Below are 21,573 nucleotides of genomic sequence, written 5' to 3'. Positions count from 1 at the left end.
TGGAATAATAAGATGTCATTGCGCTCTAAGAGGTCGTTTTTGAGTTGCTTTTTCTTCAAAAAGCTTGGGCCTCTGGTGTTCCAGGAGACTAATCTAAGGCCTCTCCGACTAAAGACTGTTCTGTTCCTCGCCCAGTTTCTGGAGGATTTGCGAGATGATTTCTGGGAGTTTAGTTATCAGATCGTCTTTTAATCTGAGACCACTTGTTACGTTGCTTTGGAGCCCTCTAGTAGTTCTGGCATTACCCACAGCAGTGGGTGCGGGTTCCTCTACGGTCTGATTATACCATCGGTAATTTCCAGATATTCCTTCTTCCTCTGATTCGTAAACCCAGAGCCCTTATTTAGCCAGATCGACTTTATTGTTAATGAGCGCCTGTTGTGCCTCTCTTGAGGTGAGAGCTATCTCCACAAAGAATTTGTCCTTCCTGAATGGGAAGGCTAAATATTCAATGTCCTCTGAATCGAAAAGAAAGAGATTGTAATTCTTTTGAATTTCTGACAATAGGACAGATCTGCATAGTGATGTCTTTGTACTTTGATTCTCTAGTCTAAGCCACAATCTTGGGATTGTAAAGTTTGATGCTGCTACTTCCTCTTTTCCTACCATAGGGGTTTGTTGTTTTTGTTCGTTTTTCTCTCTATCTCCATATTGAGGACACATTTCCAGGTTTTTAAATTTTCCAGACCCGTTCCAGCAGACAACTTCATTGAATGAGAAGCTTGGTGATGTCACATCTTTGATGGCTGACACGAGAGGTGTATTTTTTTCTTGTAATGCAGGAGCTTTTTTACCTGACGGTTTCAGAAAAATAGGGGCCATTTTTATAAATGCTTGCTTGGGCTCCCCGCTGAATTCCTTTCTTGGTTCTTTGTGTAAATTTTGTTTTAGAAATATTGGAGCAATCTTGATGTTAGTAGAGACCGGTGTGCTTTTTTGATTGTCGGAAGCTGCAGGTAGTGGAGATATAAAATCCGTTTGCATACCAAAGTTTGATGTTTGAACCTTGATTTTACTAGGACTCTCTCTGTCCGTTGAGCACGTCTTTTTGCCCTGGGTTCTCTCAGGAACACACTTGCTTACGAGGGCATCATGTGCTTTTGATGTTTGTGAAAGGTTAGTAACTGGAGATGCAATAACGATGGAATCAGCTGTCTTTTCAGCTGTGGGAGTGGTGGGATTTTTTAGGGATGTGTTTGTCCCTGCTTTCTTTTTTTGCCTTATTTTTCTGGTTTTTAGGTTTCTTCATTGTTCCACCTGAAGGTTGAGAAGAGGTAGCCTCTCGTTGTTTGCCCCTTTTGTGACATTTTCTCCTTTTCGGTATCTGTGGTGCCTCGATATTCTGATTTAAACTGTCGGATTTCTTTTCTTCCTCCTCGTCGGTTTTTTGAGGGCTGTTGTTGATGACTTCTATATAGTCAATATCTACATTTGCCAGCCTTCGAAATTCTTCCAAGATTGAATCTGAGAGTGGTGTATCATCAAAAAGATCTTTTGGCCTTTCTTCGTTTAGAGTCTTGTTCTGGGTTTGCAGTTTTTGAATTTCCGAGGGTATTGTCTTTATGAGTTCCTGAGTGGTTGAATTACTTTTTGCCCCCTCCTTCAGTAGGCTTTGAATTTGGGCGATGTCTAGCCCCCGTTTGATGCCCTCTATTTGTGTTTCCTTTAGAATTGGAATCAGAATGCTATTCATGATATTGTTTACAGCGACCATGGATGATTCATTTTTCGCAATTTCCTGCGACATTTCCAAGAGATGTCCTGCTTGTATTTGCACCTCTGTTCTTAGTAATTCGAACACTGAGACCAGTGAATTTAAAACATAGCTCAGGGCTGCCAATGTGTTTTCAGATGCCGATGGAGGACCTTCTGGTGAGATGGCCAATGGCTCTTCTTGTTGGCTGTGGTTTCTCAGTAAGATAGCTCTGGTTCCTTGAGTTTTGTTTGTTGGGGTGGTGTTTACTTCTGACCCCTCTGTTGATGTATTTGTGGCCGGGGTATTGGGTTTGTGTGTTGGTAAATGCCAGGTAGTGTCAATAATGCCCTCTAGGTCGTTGGTACTCTTGTTCCTTTTCCTAGGGAAGTGATCGTTAATTCTTGTCTGGATTTTTTCAGTTGTCAGAGTGTACTCTAAGCCTCTTTTCCAAATTTTTTGAATGTTAAGATTGGGGAATCTTCCCTCTGGAGTTTGTTGTGCGTCAGAATGGGTTTGAGTCTCCTGTGAGGCTACTGGATCAACGTCTGAGACAATAGGTGCCCCCCCCTCCCTGGCTCGCACCTTGCCTCTAGGTAAGACCCCTCTTGTACGTCCATGTCTTCTTCAAGAGGCGAGCTGCGCAGTCTCATTACGGATGTTATGATTATTGCTTGATGGTGTAGGTACGTGTAAAACGCGCTAGTTAATTACCTGTTGGGTGCGCCTCAGACCGCCAAACAGCCGCACAACAGCCGATGGGCTTGTCTCCTGCCGGGCTTAACGCCGCGAGGGTGGTAAACTCCGTCCTTTGAGTCCGCCCCAGATCACGTGATCAGATCACGTGTCCAAACGAAGCCGCGCCACCTCCAGGAAGCGCGTTGCAGTGATCGTTGCTGGCAAGAGTCTGTGAGAGATCTCGCAGTGCCAGATAGGATGTAAAAGGTAGGTCCGCTTCCAATCTCAGCGCTTTTGTGACTGAGAACACAGCGGAACGGGCGGCAAACTCCGTCCTTTGAGTCCGCCCCAGATCACGTGATCAGATCACGTGTCCAAACCAAGCCGCGCCTCCTCCAGGAAGCGCGTTGTAGTGATCGTTGCTGGCAAGAGTCTGTGAGAGATCTCGCAGTGCCAGATAGGATGTAAAAGGTAGGTCCGCTTCCAATCTCAGCGCTTTTGTGACTGAGAACACAGCGGAACGGGCGGCAAACTCCGTCCTTTGAGTCCGCCCCAGATCACGTGATCAGATCACGTGTCCAAACGAAGCCGCGCCTCCTCCAGGAAGCGCGCTGCAGTGATCGTTGCTGGCAAGAGTCTGTGAGAGATCTCGCAGTGCCAGATAGGATGTAAAAGGTAGGTCCGCTTCCAATCTCAGCGCTTTTGTGACTGAGAACACAGCGGAACGGGCGGCAAACTCCGTCCTTTGAGTCCGCCCCAGATCACGTGATCAGATCACGTGTCCAAACGAAGCCGCGCCTCCTCCAGGAAGCGCGTTGCAGTGATCGTTGCTGGCAAGAGTCTGTGAGAGATCTCGCAGTGCCAGATAGGATGTAAAAGGTAGGTCCGCTTCCAATCTCAGCGCTTTTGTGACTTCTTCCTTATCTTCTTTATTAGTGGATTAGTCTGGTGTTTGTGTGAAGTCTTGTATCTGTGTATGTGCCCTAAAAGAAATTATGGTTATATTTTTATTGTACTGCTTACAGAAACAGAAAGTTATTTAGTGTATCTAACAGGGGTACATTTGATTGTAAAGTTTACTTAAAATTGTATATTTAACAAAATGTCGTTAAAATATCTATGAATTTGATAAATACCCCTGTAAAATACTGTGACGAAATGTATTTGTTGACATACTAATAAAAAGATGTTTTAAAAAAAAAAGAATCCAACAAACTCTTGGGCCTCAGACAATCGGGCTTCCGGCCTAGGCAGGGAACCGAAACGGCCCTCATTGACTTAAAAACCCAAATTGAGGACCTGAAAGATAATGGGAAGCTGGCTTTGCTACTATTACTTGACTTGTCAGCAGCTTTTGATTTGGTAAACCACCAAATCCTATGCCGACATCTCAAATCGGCTGCCCACTTTTCAGAAAAGGCCACCATGTGGGTCAGATCCTTCCTGGACAATAGATCCATGAGGGTCTTCTCCTCATCTGCCTCTGCTGAACCTTCACAAGTCCGGTGTGGGGTACCCCAAGGATCGTGCGTTTCGCCGACACTATATAATGTGTTCACGAAAGCACTTTTCGATATTCTTGACTATCTGAGTAGCATCTATACGAATTACACCGATGACACTCAGATGCTCATCCCCATCACCAGCGACTACACGATTGACACAAAAGCCTTAAACGATGTCTACCAGGTCATTCAGGCTTGGATGGCCCAACACGAGCTCTGTCTTAATGATGACGAGACACAGCTCCTCATCTTGGGCTCTCATCACAGACTTAACAGATTAGACCCCTCCTTTAAATCTTTTGTCATCGATGGCAACACCATCAAGGTATCCAACGATACCCAAACCGTAGGTATCTATTTTGATTCTGCAATATCACTCTCTAGACAAACGAATGCTGTAATCTCGGCATCCGCCTACATGTGCAAACTCATCACAGCTTGCCATCCTTTCCTTACTACTACCAATTGCACCATCCTGGCCAGAACCTTGATTATGTCGAAAATTGACTATTGCAATGCCTTTAATCTAGGAATGATTCAATGAAGCCTTAGCAAGCTTCAGGTCACTCAGAACAATGCCATCAGAGTGGCATTAAATATCCCCAGGAATCAGCATATTTCTGAAACTAGATGCAGTCTGCGCTGGCTTCAAGTAGCCCAAAGAGTCATTCTCAAGATGCTCGCCTTGACGCATAAATGTTTGGCCAACCAGGCGCCCAGCTACTTGGTTAGCCGTTTTACGGCCCACACTTATAGCTGCCCTCAGAGTGCTGCCCAGGCCCACTGTCTCACATTACCCAGGTTTAAATTATAGAAAGCAAGCGGGGCTAGTTTCCCAGTCCTTGCCACTAAACTATGGAACTCTCTGCCCAACTCGCTCAGAGCAGAACCTTCCTTCCAATCCTTTAAGACTAAGACCAAAGTGTAGCTGTCTACCCAAGACCCTCCTAACTCTCACAGGCCTTAACCCGTCTGGTAGTCCTTGCCTTGCACCACTGCCATTGTCATTACTTTGTCTGGTTAGCTTTGTATATAATCTGAATATATGTTATGTCTGTATGTTCTGGCTGATCTTTATGTATACTATTGTAACCCAATTTGTTGTCATTTGTCATTATGCTCACTATGTCACTGTAACCTAAGACATGCACCCAGATGCCTTTGCGCCAGGCGCACTATACAAATAAACAAAATACAAATACAGTAGGAAAAGCGATGTCGGACCTTCTTCATCAATGTGCCAATTCCTGTGCAGAATCGGAGTACGGGGGAGTGAGTTACAGTGGTTCTTACCTGCCCTTAAACTCCCTTCAAAAGTTTTGCTAACTTTTACAAAGTTTTACAACACTTTGTCTTTACCTGTGCTTGCTCGCGCAAGCCTTCTAAAAGTTGGGGACACTTTTGTCAGTTAGAATAACTGGTCCTCTAATCCTTGGAATCCTTCACTGGACCTCAGAGGCCCTACCTTCATTATTTCCAGCGTTACAAATTGTCAGAACTTTTCCTGAACTTTTGGGCATAAGACCCGAGACAATGTAGGGAAGGACTTTTGAAACTAGGGCTAATTCTCTGTGGACCTGTAGTACGTAATCTAGTCTCTACTTTCCTTTACAGGGGTTTGATCTGTAGTATGCCCTACTCTTTTGACTATATATATATATATATATATATGTATTCTAGTGTTAAGTGTTGTGTGATACGTCTACCTGTTACTAGTCATGTTTAATAGTGTTTCTTGCCCATAAGTAAATAACTGTATTTTTATACATACTGTCTAAGTGTCATTTGTTATCCCATTGTGTGTACTCATTGTGGACCATTTACAATCTCACCACCTCTTGAGACTTAGCCTAGACCGTTCATCACTGCTACCTTCAACTGGTTTGGCTACAGCTCCCAGAGTTGTCCCTGTCACAATATAGGTTTGCCTTCTATGCATCTGTCCACTGGGCCAGAGTAAAAAAAATCAATCCCAAAGTTGCCCGGAAAAATTTGGAAAAAACGTGGGCCGGTATTCCTGGGCAATGTGTGGGCCGTTTTTTATACTGCTAAATGCACACTCCAAATTGTACTAAAATAATGTTAATGAATGTTAATGCAATGCGGCTAGCATGCATTTAGAGGCTGATGAACCTTGATAAAAAAGGAATAAAAAAGCATGTATTTAGGTCCCCATCCGGGACCCGCTCCTGGTTTGCTCGAGGAGCGAGCAGAAGATCTGTGTCATTCCTATGTGTGTCGTGTACGTCAGTGGGCGTGGTGTCAAGGGAGCATCAAGTGATCAATGAACTAATGGCTGCAACTGCCTTCAAATTGCGATATGTGTTTCTGGCTATGGTGCCCCTGCACTTTGTGGGTATGTCAAAGAAAGGTTTGGCAACAATGCTGTGCTTGTCCTGGCCCCCTGCTGCTTCCATGGCCGTGCGCTGTCACCCTGCTGTGAAAGCCTGAGAATTGCAATGCAAGTCTACTGTCAAATCAGGATTCAATGAATTCACCTTCAACCGGGCCACAGCTGATGCTGGGATCACCCGACAGCACTCGTCGGGCCGCACCCGTGCAGCTCCTAGACTGCAGGGAACACCCTGCTCACTCCGGATCACCGGAGTGGACCATGACTGTCTGGGGGGACCCAGCTAACACCCGCCTCGGCTCTGGGGGCACCCAGGCCGAGGTTGGTGGACTGGCCATGTTCACACAGCAGGACAGTTACAGCAGATGGTGTTGCCCAGCAGGGCATGCTGTGACCATGATACAGATCCTGGGAGCTACCGTGCTCCGCATGAGGGGTGACATAAACACTCCTCCTTTTTCTTAACAACAAAACAAATACAAAATCACAGCACAAAGCACACAATAACACTAGGACTATAGATAATAGTCTTCACACACTTAGGGGCCCAGGTTACCCATGGGGTGACGGTCCGGGTTGGTGAGCTACTGGTGACAGGTCAAAACTCCACATGCAAGCACACCCTTTATTATCCTGGGTGAATGGACCTTGCCCCACTGACACACCACCACTGTTCACACCTGGCACCCCTCTCTACCAAGCCCACAAGCATAGGACCACAGCTTCATGCAATATTTTGGCTGGGCCAATTTAGGTCTGCGGGCTCCCAGCCTTGATGTGTACGATCGCAGGGTCCACAGGATACCTGTCCGACCTCCACTGAGGTGTCTCCAGGACAGTTCGGAGTTTAAGGGCTGGTAAAGCCACACCTTGGGGCAACAGGGGCCACATCAGCCTAGTCTTTAGCTGGTGGGGCAGATATCATGGTAGGCTGATGACATTACCATGACAGGCCAGCTCAAGGTTTAGGGTGGGCAACGCTGCATTTGAGGATACCAGGGTGCCACCTCGGTCTAGTCTCTGGATGCTGGCAGGAAGACAATGGCAGCACGATGGCGGGGTGTTGGCGTTAGATGATGGGCCACTCACATCACTCCCCCCTCCGCACCAGGCTGATGCAGGACACCACTAGCATCAGGCGCACAAGCACTCGCAAGAGTTGCCACCCTCATGATGGATACTTGATGTTCCGCAAATGTGCCCACTGCCGGCGTGCACCTGGCTTGGCTCAGAGAATCAAGTGTCACTGAGGGCGCACAAGCACTCCTTATGGAGCCGCTACCCTTCCTGGCTCATCCTGGTGAAACCGGGAAACTCTGCGAGGGGCAAATTGATGGGTCCTTGGGGCATCCTCTCACTGATGGGCATTCTCGACTGATGGAACAACCTCGTCAGGATCTGGGGCGCGCTGGTCACATGGCCCTTCTCCATATTGCCATTGGGACCAGAGGATACCATGGATTCCCTCTTCGGGGTACCCCCTGCTTGCCTGCTCAACTGTTCTTTTGGATGGCTCCCCACCCCCAGCTGACAGACTGGGTGGCCTGGGGACTATAGCTCCTTTGAGTGGCCTTACTTCGTAGCCAGCCTGCCCTGATCTGCTGCACCACCGCAGGCACGGGTTATCCTTATGGAGCTTTGTGGGTTTGTCTTTATGCCCCCACTTGACGAGAGCAGCGCCTCCGCATGGTGGAAGGAGTGCTGCAGGGCTTTATGTTCTTGTTGCCCCACCCTTGATGTGATGGTGTAGGTAAATGGCCCGATATCGCTGCCATTTCCACACTCAATGTTACACCGTAGACCCGGGTGTTTGATCGTCATGCCCCCAGGCCACAGCCCTTTCTTGGTCTTCCTCACTGAAGGCCTCGGTGATTATAAGCCACCCCTTTCTGTTTTGTTTTTTTCTTTGCACCCTGGCAGGCCCGAGTTGTCCGTGGGCCCCGGCCACCTTGTTGCGACTGGGACTTTTTTTTTCGTGCACCGCCACAGCCCTTTTCCTATTGCGGGCGAAATGCTTTTAATTATCACTGCCGCAGGACCAGGTGTTTGGAGGCCATGCCCCCTCCTTTCCGGGCCTCCGCAATGTCCCGTTTATCTTTTCTTTTTCCACCGCAGGCACAGGTGGTGATGGGCCTGCCTTGTATCAGGGTCCTTTCACCGGGCTCCTTTGTCCTCACTCAGCGGGCGCCTGTAGCCTGCCGGGCAGCACCTCCCTCCAGGAAACGCTAGCTGGCCTCAGCGCTCCCGTGAGACCTTCTCTTTGTTGCGACCGATGCCGGGAGGGAACAGGGCCTCCTCGGCGGCCCCCCACACCTCTTCATTGCTGCGGCTGACAACGCTTGTGATCGGGGCCGCCTCAGTTCCCCTCGGCCTCTTTTAGAAAAACTTCTGGCAGTTGCGCGGCAGGCACCAGGTGCCCCATGCCAAGCACAGCACCAGGCCCTGGGCCAACACCGCACATCCATCTTGTGGGCACCAGGTGTCCCGTGCTGAGCACAGCACCAGGCCCTGGGCCAACACCGCACATCCATCTTGTGGGCACCAGGTGTCCCGTGCTGAGCACAGCACTCGGACCCTGGACCACCACTCGTCGCCATTGTTGTGGCCCGCTCCCGGAGCACCGGAGCAGGCCACAGCTGATGTCGGTATCACCTGACAGGACTCATCAAGCCGCATCCATGCAGCTCCCAGACAGCAGGGAGCACCCTGCTCACTCTAGATCACCGGAGCGGACCATGGCGGCTGGGGCACCCAGCTAACACCCTCCTCGGCTCTGGGGACACCCATGTTCACATGGCAGGACAGTTCCAGGAGGACGGTGTTGCCCAGCAAGCGCGCCGTCCAAATGCCGGGCCACGTGGCTAGGCCCGCGGCCTGCTGCGCAGCACCAGCATGATGCCTACAAAGAGACGCAGGAGTCAGCAGTAGGATCGACTGACAAGCCGGAAACAGTCCTTTTTATTAGCTTGATCACATGGTTAACACCATGTGACCATGATACAGATCCTGGGAGCATCATACTCCGCAGGAGGGGTGACATACAACACCCACCGATGTTGTTTTCTTTGAATAAAGTTGGTGGTGTTTTCTTATCTCATAACGTCTTGTCTGTAAAGCTCTAGTTTCCATCATATATAAGTTGTGTCAAGCTTTTTGTTACACACTTTTTAGGTTGCCTTGACATAGATTTGGTTTACATGACATGACAGTGTGCAACTCTGAATTCTGTGACCCAACGTTTTGTGTACAAAAAAAACCCTCCAGATGAAGCAAAATTGCACTGAAATGCACATCTGTAATCAATTATCTGCAATTATCATAGGGTAGATATATGGCAATCATGGCCCAATCCATGTAAAACGGAAGTAGAATCTAGAAACGTATTTATTTGTTTCTGATTTGTAGCAGTGCAGAGGACTACCGACGGTTCCGTCCACCCCTGCCCAGGGTTCAGAGGCTGTTAGGAAAGATTTTATATTGTATGTAATTTTCCCTCCATGTGGCAACCCCCAAACTTTTTGCTGCTGTTTTACACCCTGATCTAGACTTTGCCAGAGAAGCGCAGCCTTCCGCCACACTCCTCTGTGCTTTCGCTCAATTCTTATGGGGAAACTGACATGCCCTTAAAAAAGTCAGTACGGGGAGACTTTGTTTCCCTTAGTCCTTTTCTCATGTTGCAGCTTTTGTGCAACATAACACAAGAGTGCACCGTAACTTACATTACCGCGCTCTTGGGTCTCTAGTCATTCCAAAGGCCCTAGAAACCTCTCGCTGGACTTATTATGAACTGTGCAAGTGTGTCACGGACAGGACTGGTGGCAGTTATCGTTTCTTTTGTGTTTTGAACCCTTTTTCGCCATGTTATCCGCGCTTACCGCGTTTGGCACAAATGAGTGGCCTGGCTCCGAAATGGCCATGCCACGAGGTTCTTTGTACTCAGTGCTTTAAGTGGGGTAAGAAATTGAGGGGGGGCCCTCGTTTGGAGGCGTGGCCTCCATTGTGGGCGTGGCCTAAAAGTGCACAAATCATAGTAAGGTGCGCAAACAAATATATAAATGTATTTGAGCATTTATATATTTGTTTGCGTACTACTATGGTTTGTGTATTTTTCAAGCCTTCTTTTATATTCATAGCAATGTTACATATTTCTATGTTTATAAAAGGTGGCTTGAAAGTGCACACACCATAGTAAGTTACGCACACTTGTGTGCTTACCTTACTATGGTTTGTGTACTATTCAAGCTGCCTTTTATAAACATAGACATTTGTAACATATGTCTATGTTTATAAAAGACGTCTTGAAACGTAGGCATCTTTTATAAAGCGTTGAGGACGGACAAAACCCAAGATGGCTTTGTCCGTCGACAAAGCTTTATAAAAGTTGCTTTGAATTGTGTACGATTCAAGCCATCTGTTATAAACATAGAAATATTTCTACGTGTATAAAAGATGGCTTAAACGTACACAGTTGAAGGCATCTTTTATAAAGCCTTGCCAAAGGAGAAAGGCGCCTCGGGCTCAGTGATCTCTGCTCAGAGCACTGACCCCGAGGCGTCTTTCACTCTCTGCGAACCCGCGGGCTCCGTGATCTAATCTACATATTAGATCATGGAGCCCGCGGGTTCGCTGAGGGTCAGTGACCTGGCGAGGGGAACTAAGGGACTGTAGCTTCCTCTGATGGCCCCTCAGATGAGGGGTCATCAGAGAAAGTTACAGAGACTGACGGAAGTGCCAGCCAGTCACAGCGACGCTGTGGCTGGCTGGCACTTCTGTCAGCTTGCCTGACGTTTAACTGGCGGGCGTATCTCTCGTTGCGGCTGCGGCCGCGGCGGGATAATGCGTCCTGCCATGGCGTGGTGGGGCTGGGGGGCCCCGGCAGGGCCCCGGCTCAGCCTCACTTTTTGGAGACTGCCGGGGCCCAGCCCCGGCAGGCCCCGGCCCACTTAAAGCACTGTTTGTACTGTCCGCTGACCGTCTTGCCTCTTCACCTTCCCCCAGGTTGAGCTGACCCAGGGCAGTCCTTATTTGGTCATGCACTTTCGCGGGCTTCTGCATGCCTTGTGTGTGCCTCTAGGACGTGGGCTGGGATGTCTGTTCCCAATACACATCCTGGGTGCCAGAGAGTCTGGAGTGTCCTGAATGCCTGAGACCACCGTGGTCCGTGACAGGTCCACGTATGGTGTGAGTGTTTGTGAGCAGATCTCCCATTGGGTCCTCTCTGTTTTGGCGCGAAGGGAACTTTGGATAAGAGGAGGCTGGAAACACCACTACTATGTTGATCTCCTGAGTTCACACCGAACAAGGGATAAGGAGCCAAGTATCCTGCAACAAGAAGGTGAGTCGAGGAACTGCTGGTGACCCGCTGAAGGTTTGGCACCCTGAACTGCTGTCGTCCTGCGAGACCCCTCTGCATCTGATCATCCTAGAAGGTTTGCGAAGGCGCTTCGACCCATTGGAATAGTGGGATCAACTATTCCCGGCACCCTCATCAAACCCTGCAAGTGAGCGTCTTCGGAAGTGTCCCTGGGTCATCCAGTGGGCTGACCAGCTTACGCTGGACGCTTGCTCTGCTCTGTCACTGCCACCGGGGAAGCCCTCAAAACTTGGTTTCCTGCTTGCTCTGCGTCCACGGCACCCTCACACTGAATTTTGTACACTTGGCATTCCCAGGTCTGAAGTGAGACGAGTGCACCTGGACCAGAGTAAACGCGGTTGCCGTGTTGCCCTGCTGTGGTAACAACCTGTGCACGTCCGCTGCCTTTGGAACACCCTCGACCCTGTATCCTGCTATGCAGAATCTCCACGTTGTCAAGACGTCCTGATCATCAAAGCTGAATCTGCCAGTAACGTGAACTGAACTGGAGAAGTCTGGGTCTGCCTGCGTCGGGGACCGGTGAGTAGCCCATACCCCAACCGGTGGCCCCTCGTGCAGGAGCCCGTTTCTTTTCTACCGCTATTCCGAAATAGCAACTCTATCCCACACTCTCACCCTGCCTCTGCCCACAAGTGGAGGCCTTGCTTGAGTAGTGGGGACTTGTTCTGCATCGCTTCATGCACCTTCCTGAACTGCCTGATATCCTTGAAGAGGCCCTATTTTGTCCATTGGCACCATGCGCATGCGGGTACTTTTGAGCATAAGGCTCCTATCTTCGTAGTGTTTGGACTTCCTCCTAGTTAGGTATATTTCGGATGTCGAACTGGGTCTAATGATTACTTGCACTGCCTGTTTTCCTCCCCATCTAGGTGGTCTACATATTACATGCTCCAAACTCCTTAGACCTCTCGGTCTTGTATACTATTGTATTGATTGTGATGTGTTGGTTTATTTTAGTATTATTGTGATTCTTTGCTATGGTCGATGTTACAAAGGCCTTGTAATAAATGTGTCTATATTTTTAATATAACACCTGTCTGGAGTAATTTGTAAGTGTCCTTGCTTTGTGTGCTCATTGCGGGCTTTCAGTCACCCTCACCCCTCTTGAGACTTAGTCTTGACCGCCGCCATTGCTACCCTGATTGGTCTGGCTTGTCGAGAGGTTATCCTGTTCCAAGAAACTAGGCTAGCCTTCTGAACCTCTGTCCCTCCAGGTCAGAGTTCAGAAATCCATCTTAACAGAGGCCTAACAGGAAATCTCCAGAGTTCTGTATAGGCCAGCCCACCCCTGCCCAGGGCGTAGAGGCCTACTGGGAAATCCCAGAGTTCCATATAGGACAGTCCATCCCTGCCCAGTGTGCAGAGTCCACCCCTACCCAGGGCGCAGAGGCCTACTGGGAAATCTCCAAAGTTCCATATAGCCCAGTCCACCCCTGCATGTGCTCGGATCGGGACAGTGTACGCTACGTACACCCAACAGCAGGTACCAACCGGTTATGACTAGCAGGAGCCCTGGCTAAAAACCTCTGCTCCCCATGCAACTCAGGGCATCGTTTTGCACTAATTCATTCCTCTTCGCTCCAACCCCAACTTAACCAAGGACCTACACCAACCAGCCTTGATAAAGACCTTTACGGTCGAAACACGTGTCGGCACCACATGTTAAAGAATGTTAAGACACCCTGGCATTTGACTGTACTAAGGACAGTTGACTGTACTAAGGACAGTTGAACAACTTACTAAGAAATTGATGAAAGCAAAATAAAAATGAATGAAAAATAATAAATCTTGTGGACTCTACTTGCCTACTCACCTGAGTGGGGACAAGTTTTTGTATTACGACACCAGCACCAACTAAGGAGAAACTAACACCAAGCTACCAAGACGTACATATGACGCACCATGAGCACAGGCCTTCTAGTTTCTACCTACCGGCTGCCGGTGCAATCAAGATTAACAACTAAATAGGCGCAGCAACCCACAGTTCCTAGTGATCACCAACTTTTCCAGTGTTTCTGTAGGAATGTTGGCACCAGGTGTATGTTTATCGAGAGGAAACCTATGATCTCGCTTCGTAATCCCTAAAGACGTATTGCTCAACATGCCTGTCTGAGAATAGAATAAGCCCATTCTACTGTTAGTTCGATGGACACAGCAGGCATCAGAAAATCAATTTCAGGGGTAGGTTTTTAAGTGGGCGCCGGCGTAGTTCCAGAAAGTGTGCTTTTTATTATGTTTCTTGTTTTTATGGAAAACCCATGCTGGCTGGCAGCTGCCACACGCCCCTTTACAGAGCCCTATGAGAAAAAGAACAGGCACAGATTTGGGAAAAAGCAGTAACATTGCTTCAAGCATAGTCACAGGGCCCCATCTGCCCTAGGAGTTTTCCACAAAAAGAGTACCTGGCCTCCAAGGTACCCCTGCTTTTGGCTCAATAGCAGAATGAGAGTAAAGATTGGAAAGTACAATAGTAAACGTAAGAGCAGATTTAGGACCACCTTATGAGTTTAGCGGTATTAGCAGTGTAATTCCTCCAAACAGAATTACTTTTACCACCAGTGGTAACTGGAGAATCTCCACCTTTTAAGAGTTTTGATTAGACCCCAGTCTGAAGTCCCATAGGACTGCATTAGTAAATGGCAGCATTAGCAACATAGGAAATACCACTGTAGCTAATTCCTATATTTTATTGGAGGTAATGTCTCCATGCATATGTTAGAGGTATTATCTCTCTATGGATTTGGAACTCATAATCGGGCATATTGAAAACATGTAATTAATTCTATGGCCTTCTTTTTATGCATCGTGATATGACACTAGGGTCCTCATTAAGAGTTTTGAGGTAACTGAAAAAGCAGGTTGTTCTATTAACTTCCTTTTTCAGATACGACCAAACGTTTAATGAGGACAGAAACCTAGTCGTATATCTCTGTGGTTTATGGTACTTAATATACATTGTCAGATGGGTTTATTGTGACTTGTGTACTAAATTGTAAGTCAACACTGCAAAACAGGAAATAATTTCAGATCTTGAAACCAAATATTCACAAGTAATTTTTTCTTGCTGTACAAATATTATTAGGGTATTTTTAGAGTGCAGTTAGCTTCAAGAAGCAACAGAGTGCTTTACAATCATAGGGGGAGGGAAACGGTGAGGTAAGCCGAGAAACAAGTGCACTGGGAACTAACAGGGGGCAGAGGGTGGGTAATTTGGCAGCAAGGAATCTACAAGCAACCAGGGGAAGAAATAGAGGGGAGCAGATCTCTTAGACTTGTCTCAGGAAGGATGGGGGTGTGGACCTAGGTGTTAGGGAAGAGCCATTCCTTGAAGAGGAGGATCTTGAATTCCTTCCTGAACTGTAGAAGCGAGAAGGCGAGTCTGATATTGCTGGGCAGAAGGCTCCAGGGTCTTTGGGCCTACACAGAGACGGCCTGTCTTCTGATTCCTTCCTTCCTGCACTGGCAAATAGAACTGCAAAATAATGGAGCCAAGTATGTAAATTGGAGACTGGGCTTATATGGAGGGTTTCCCAGAGCAATGCCAGAGGTTATGATTCAGTCAAAACCTTCTTGACATCACCTCTTTGTTTTTGCTTCGTCACCCCGAGTGGGACGGGTATTCACAGATGTGGGTCTCATGCCTGCTGGGCCTAGAGACCCAAGCTACTCCTCACTGATGAGGCCCAATGATGCCAAAACATGTCTGGGGATGCTTGCAGTCTCGTGCGGAAGGGATGTGACCTAGCAGTTTGGGCTGGACTGCCCCTTTTGGGGTGGGACCAAGCCTGATTTGCATATGGTCTTTCCCCTTCTGTAATGGCTTGGCAGGCAAAGAACGGTGGTCTGGAGGGTTGCCCAGAGCAATGCCAGAGGTTAAGATACTGTCGAAACCTTCTAGCCATCACCTCTTTTTTTGTTGCTTATATGCTGGCTTTCAACACTTAACCAAAGTGTGTGATCCAGAGCAACCCATTTAATCTCACTGTGCCTTATATTCCAAAACGGATAGTTTCTACAGGGGATTTATTTCCAAGCGTACACAAGTCAAAAAGGTCTTACCCGCAGTATACAAATGGGGTCGTGGGCCACTTTTCTATTGCTGCCCGGGCTTATTTGTTGTCCCAGTCCGACCCTGACTGCACCTCTAAATTGTGCTCCCTCTTCACTTTTAGATCGCTAGCTTGATCAGAGAAATATTTGAGGCATGTAGTATTGTATTGAATCAGTTAAATTGAGAATCCTCTAAAACAAGCACTTCCTATTCTGAATTTAAATGGATCATTCATAATATGGAGTCAGTCATTAAAGAATTTGGCATCTCCATCTCTAACACCGGTTTATTGCTATGTTCAAACATCTTGCATATCTTCAATGTTTGTTAGAAGTACCTTGGGAAAGCAAAGTGATTTCTGGTGAAGTGGTAGCATGATATGATATGATATGATATGTTATTTATAACGTGCTTAATACCCAGAGGTTTCTAAGTGTGGACCGGGGATCGAACCTGTGGTGCTCTGTGTCCTCTTGCTTCCAAGGCGAGCACGTTGCCCTTGAGCTATCCTCCCAAGCATGTCAAAGGTCATTTAATGCGTTAATAGGTGCTGTTCCATTAGTGTTCTATGATGTCTAGCCTCTTATGTTAAACATTTGATCTCTCATATTAGTCGTTTTGTATCTTATGTTGTAACCATTTGACTTATTGCTCCTAAATTATTCGGGCATAATACTCACAAAGTGAAGAAGCTGCAACTGACAATGTGTGGTGCTTGATTTTTAAATTAAGAAAACTTAAAATAAAAATCGAGTGACTGATTACTGGTGCTAAATGTCTCTTTCATCTTCTTTGCCTCTTTCTGCATTCTTGAGGAACATCCGGCGGCGTCCTGCAGGCTGCTCTGTTATATTCTGAAAACCAACACATTACAGCATATGCAGTCACTTGGAGTGGCTACACTGACTGCCAATTCCTTGCCACGGTTGTATTATGCAATGCACACATTCACGAGTACCTGAATGCATTCGCAAAAAACACAACGTAAACCAATGCATCGGTGAGTAAATTATTCATGTACGCATATTAATGCTCGCAGCATATTTTAAAAACATTTAATGACACTCAACACTGTATAGGAGCGCCACATGGCAATGTTCCTCCTATCACTGCGTATAAGGCTCTGTTGTCTCGAGAGTTTTCACTCTGTTCTTTGGACGTACCAACAGCACCACGGTTCAGACGCTCCAGCATTAGCTGGCACCTGCAGCAGCCTGCGACCATAGCTTGCCACTAGAGACACAAAAGCGCAGGCCATCCGCTTCCAAGAACCATAGCATTATTGAATTCAGATAGTGCCAGAATTTCTAAAGTTGTAGCTAGAAGAGTATTATTTTGTAAACTCTTTTTATTGATTTTCACAAAATAACAAGCAAACAATCCCCCCCCCCATGTCCCCCTCTCGGCAACAAGCTAATCCCCTTCACCCATCGACCATTTTAGAAAAAAAAACCCACAGTCATTGCAAATCCAGAAGCCTCAGTCGCTGTGGGCACCTCATCACCTTATAATCGTCTTAAGAACCTGCAGTAGTTCCCCCCAGTTTGCCGCGAAGCTCTGGGCCTTGTTGTCCATAGCATAAGTCGCCCATTCCAGAGCCACTATCTCCCACAGTTTTCGGAACCAGTCCTGTATCTTAGGAACCTCAGAGCCTTTCCATCTCTGGGCTATTAGCTGCATAGCGGCAAGAGTCGTAATAACAATAGCTTTTTCTCTTCCTCTAGGTTCACCTGCCTCAGAGTCCACCCGGCCACCCAAGAGAATGTGCGCTGGAGTCCTCCCGTCCCTCAGCCCAAAGGCCAGTCCCTGTGCCTCCCTCACCTCCCCCCAGAATGATGTTAGCTTGGGGCAGTCCCACCAAATGTGCTCCGCGGAGCCCGCCATCCCGCAGCCCCTCCAGCAGAACCCCGACACAGTAGGAACAAATCTACTAAACCGGACAGGGGTATAATGCCACCTAAACATGATCTTATACCATGTCTCTTGTAGTTGGGGCGCCCTGGCCAGTTTAGGAATTCTCCTCCACAACTTCCCCCAGTCCGTCCGGCAGATCCGGCGTCCGAGAGACCCCTCCCACTCTCGCATGTATGCCCATTGGACCCCCTCATTAGAGCCAGCCAGAGTCTTATAGATGTTGGAGATGAGGCCTCTCGCCCCGTCATTCGTGAGCAGGAATTTTTCAAAGGGCGTGAGATCCCTTGTCGCCGCTTTCTTGATCCCTGGGTAGAGAACCCAATGGCGAATCTGAGCATACCTCAACCTCTCTCTTTCTTGTACTGCAAAGGGCTTCTTACAGTCGTTAAACGATAACACTTCCCCTCCAGAAAACATATTGCACAATTTCCGACAGCCCCCTTCCTGCCAATTCGCAAAGGCTCCTTTCTCCACTCCCGGGGAAAAGTCCCCGTTGCCGAATATGGGGGTGAAGGGAGACGGGAATGTGGTAATCCCTTCTAATTTTACTAGCCTATCCCAAGTGTCTGCCATCAGTTTGGTGATGGTGCTCTCGTAAAGATGACGTTTCGGGAGCCACATTACTTCTGCTAGGTTTCGGTGCGCTACAGCCCTATCCATCCTCACCCACAATTTGTCCCGCGTTCCTTCCTCCCCCTTCAACCATTCCCTAATAATTTGCAGCTGGGATGCCTCGTAATAACGTCCAAAATTCGGCAATGCTAGACCTCCTTCACTCTTCAATGTCATCATAATTCGGATTCCCACCCTAGGCCTTTTGCCTTCCCAGATTAATTCCTTGGTCAGGGTTTCCAGCTCCTTGAAATAGCTAGCCGGCACAGGCAGCGGGACAGCTTGGAATAGGTACAAGAGCCGAGGAAGTGTAACCATTTTAACCACGGCTATCCGCCCCAACCATGAAACCCTCAACTCTCTCCACTTCAGAAAATCCCTCTTAATAGCCTTAAGAAGCGGAGGGAAATTACCCCGAAACCATCCAGTCAGGGTAGCCGTAATTCTCACCCCTAGGTAACGAATCCCTCCCGGGCTCCACAGAAAGCCAGTAGCCACCCGCAAATTCTCCCTTTCCGCTGGTCCGAGCGTTAAGTTCAGGACCTCGGATTTGTTGGCGTTAATTTTCAAACCCGAGGCCGACCCAAAGGTCTCTAAAAGGGCCACGCTAGCCTGCAATGAATTCCGCGGGGCTGTGAGCATGAGCAGCATGTCATCAGCAAAGGCTGCTACCCAATGCTGCTCCCCTCCGAATGGGATCCCCTGGATGTCCCTTGCCTCCCGAATGGCCTGGAGGAGTGGCTCCAAATAGAGCACAAATAGTATTGGGGAAAGGGGACAACCCTGCTTTGTCCCCCTCTGTAGAGATATTTTCCTAGAGGCACTCCCGTTCACCATTACTCTGATGGAGGGCGCTTGATAATTAGCCTTGACCAACGTCAGAAAGTCCCCACCAAACCCCATTTTTTCCATTGTCCGAAAAAGGAAGGACCACTCAACGCGGCCAAAAGCCTTCTCCGCGTCCAGAGCTACCAGGACTGCGGGGGTGTGCGTTTTCTGGACTTTCTCGACTACATGGGCCACTCGACGAATGTTGTCTGCGGTTTGTCTGCCCTTGATAAACCCAGCTTGATCAGGGTGTATCAGGTCCGGGAGGATGAAGTCAAGCCTATTGGCCAAGATCTTGGTGAAGATCTTAGCATCTAGATTAATCAGCGCTATGGGGCGATATGAAGCTCTGTCTTCCGGGTTTTTATTGGGCTTCAAGATTAGGGTGACTTTGGCCTCCTCCATGGAGGGCGTGATTCGGCCCGAGAGGCGAAATGAGTTAAATAACAAGGTGAGGTGTGGGGTTAATTGCACACTGAACAGTTTATAAAAGGCGGCCGTATAACCGTCCGGGCCTGGGGCCTTACCTGGCGGCAGGGCCCTTATCACCCCCCGCACCTCGTCCTCTACAATTTCTCGATTGAGGACTTCACGTACCACACTGCTAATTTCCCTTAAGTGGACCTTCTGGAGGAAATCCTCCTGTTTCTCATTTGGGGGATGCTGGGTGGCATAGAGTGACTCATAGTACTCGGCAAAAGCTTCCTGGAGCCCTTCCTGGTCCGAGACCTGCTCCCCCGCTGGCAACCTTAATGCCGTAATCGCATTTCTCGCCCTTTTACCTCTCAGTAATCGCGCCAGCAGGGCGCCCGATTTATTGGCCTTTGCGTAATACTGTTGACGCACCGACAGCAGGGCCCCTTCCGCCTTCTTAGTGCGCAGAAGTTCCAGCTGCCCAACAGCCTTCCTATATTCCCGCATTGCTCTGCGAGAGGGAGTGTCCCCAGCCACCTGCCTAGCCGCCTCCACTTCAGCTTCTAACTGCGATTCCAACATTTGCAGTTGTTTCACCCGGTGGGCCGATAGCGCTATTAATTCTCCCCTAAGAGTGGCCTTAAATGCATCCCACCGCACGTCTTCCCCAGTATCCTCCCTCTTGTTGGTGTCAAAAAAGAGCTTAATCTTCTCTTCAATATCTTTCCTGATTACTGGATCCCTCAAGATGGACGCAGGGAGTTTCCAACCCCAGATCCCCTTTCTTCTCTGACCCACATCCATCACTAAGGAGACTATTTTATGGTCCGCAATCCCTATAGGCCCCGTGCAGACTTCCCGAATCGCTCCAACTAATGCAGCCGAAACCCATATATAATCAATTCTAGATTGCGAACCATGGACGCCCGACGGGAAAGTATGGCCCTCCTCATCACCTCTAACCTCCCTCCAAGCGTCACGTAACCCCAGCCTACCGACCCTTTCTTTCAAATCAGTTGACATTATAGCTCCTCCTCCCTCCCTGCTACCGCCTGTCCTATCCTTTCCCTTATCCCAGGCAATGTTGAGATCCCCAAGAAGAACAATATGACCCCACGAGAACTCTTCCAGCAACTCCAAGACCCGCCGCAGAAAGGGATCCTGGCCCGAGTTGGGAGCGTATACTACCGCTATTGTCAGAGGGACCCCTTGACACTTCCCTTTAGCTATGATATACCTCCCATCCTTGTCTCTAAGCACTCACTCGAGTTTGAAGTCTACCGTATTCCTAATTGCCAGGGCTACCCCCCTAGCTTTGCAGTGGCTCGAGGCGTGCAAAATCTGATCAAAACCCCGCAGTCTCACCCTGCCCTGATCCCTGTGAAGTAGATGCGTCTCCTGGAGCCCCATAATATCTGGCTTCTCCTTTTGTGTGAAGTGCTCCAACTTTTTCCTTTTGAGGGGGGTATTCAACCCCCGAACATTATGCGTTAGCCACCTAAGGGAACCTTCAATAGAGAAAAATCGCTGAAAGCAGGGGATGTCGTATCCCCCTTGTCATGTATCTTTTGCTCGTTGCCGCCCCCCCGACCCTCCTGAAAAACTGCCCCCCCCCACTGAAGGTTAATACCTGCCCGCCCTCTCCTCCCCCCAAGCTCGGGCATCTTCGCCCTTTCTGCTTCAACATGGTTGCGCCCCCTACGACCCCATGAGCTAAGACACCCTATAGAGGCCCACCACCCCTTTCTTCATACATCAAATAAAGGCTGCATAGGAGAAGCACTGCTTGTATCACCAGGAGCTCCCTCCCTCGGCCGCGTGCTCCCCCTGGTGCCTCTTCTCCTCCTTTCTCGGACCGTCGTCCAGTCCCAGGGCCTCGGTCCTGAGCGGCCACTCGTGCCCGGAATTCCCGCACCCGGGGGGGGGGATCCTCCAACTAGATGTGAAGCAAAGCAGCTCCTTCCTGGAGGGATGTAATTCGTCTCTGGGACCCCTCCCAGTCAAAGAGCAAGCCAAAGGGGAAGGTCCACCTGTAGCGAATCGATCTCTCATTGAGGACCTTTACCACCGGGCCCATTAGTCGCCTCTGCAGGAGAGTGCTGTTCGCCAAATCTTGAAAGAGAGCGATCCTCTGACCCTCAAACATAATTG

Source organism: Ambystoma mexicanum, chromosome 5q (assembly GCF_040938575.1).
Source record: "Ambystoma mexicanum isolate Mex_15411 chromosome 5q, UKY_AmexF1_1, whole genome shotgun sequence".
Classification (NCBI taxonomy): domain Eukaryota; kingdom Metazoa; phylum Chordata; class Amphibia; order Caudata; family Ambystomatidae; genus Ambystoma; species Ambystoma mexicanum.
This window is presented reverse-complemented; position numbering follows the sequence as displayed.